The following is a 1,195-nucleotide window of genomic DNA, read 5'->3' on the forward strand; positions in this document are numbered from 1 at the left end:
AGCGACCGGGCGGTGCCGTACGCGTGTGCGGATGGGCGCGGATCATCCGCCGCTCCCTGAGGGCGAACGGAGAAGCCCCGCGATGTGGCTTTGGGGAGCGGTTCGGTAGGGGCTTGTGTGCGGGGCTGGGGGTTTGAGCTTCAGGTTCACTTGGGAACCGCCCGTCATGGTTCGAGGCGGGGGTAAAGTCCCCAAAATATCCCAACTCACTGAGATTTTCCATTTGCAAGTGGTCGCCGGTGATGCTTCAAACCCGATATTTTTACACCTTGTAACTGGAATTCGTCAGAACTGATTCACTGTTTGGTTTTGATTTTTTTTTTCCTTTTATCAAAACCCTGCCTTTCTATTGTCAATTAAAGAGATGCAGAGAAAAGGTGGAAAAAAGGTGACACAGCAAAATAATCCTTACAACAAGTGAAAATTCAGTTAATGATAGAATGATCCTTGTTTCAAGAGAGCAGTAACTAAGTTAGTGAAGGAAGTAGCAGGCAGCGTGCTGAGCCGAAATCAGAGCACTTTCGTCGCCTGACGTGTATTACTTTTGCTAACCTATTTGTTCAGCTGATATGAATCAAAAGCATTGTTAGGATAAAAGTGTGCTTTTTGGTTCCAAGAGTGCAAAAGGCATTGATCACGTGAATTTGGTACATTAATGTTTTATTATCATTTCACAGGCTCTTTAGTTTCACCAGGCAACACGCTACAAATGTGAAGTTATCCTAGTCTGGCACCTCTTTTTTTTTAATTTTGTTTCTGGGTTCCTACTTTCTGTAGTGCCACATGGTTGTAAGAGCACATGTTAGAACAGCCTTTGAGGGGGAATGAACACAAAAGAGCTCTTTAGAGGCGTACGCTTCAAGCTGTAGTAAACGTGAGAAAAAGGATGAAACGTGGGGAGAGAGGGTTAGTCAAATAATGAAAAGGAAAAAAAAAAAGTAGCTATTTATATGCAAAGAGGTCCAGCCTGCAGGCTACCAAAAAGTAATCGGAAACTGAAGCAGCAGTGGGACAGACCACAGCCACCTGCCCTGCCATGGCTCAGCCAAAACCACAGCGGCATTGGCTGAAGCGCTGTGAAATACCCGCGCCACTGATCCGGCCTTAATTTGCCATCCCACAAAGTGACAGTGGGAAAAACACGGTGTGTGCGATTCGGGGATGACAAATGAGATGGGAAGCAGCAATTCCTGCT

Source organism: Mesitornis unicolor, unplaced genomic scaffold, assembly GCF_000695765.1.
Source record: "Mesitornis unicolor isolate BGI_N332 unplaced genomic scaffold, ASM69576v1 scaffold9126, whole genome shotgun sequence".
Classification (NCBI taxonomy): Eukaryota; Metazoa; Chordata; class Aves; order Mesitornithiformes; family Mesitornithidae; genus Mesitornis; species Mesitornis unicolor.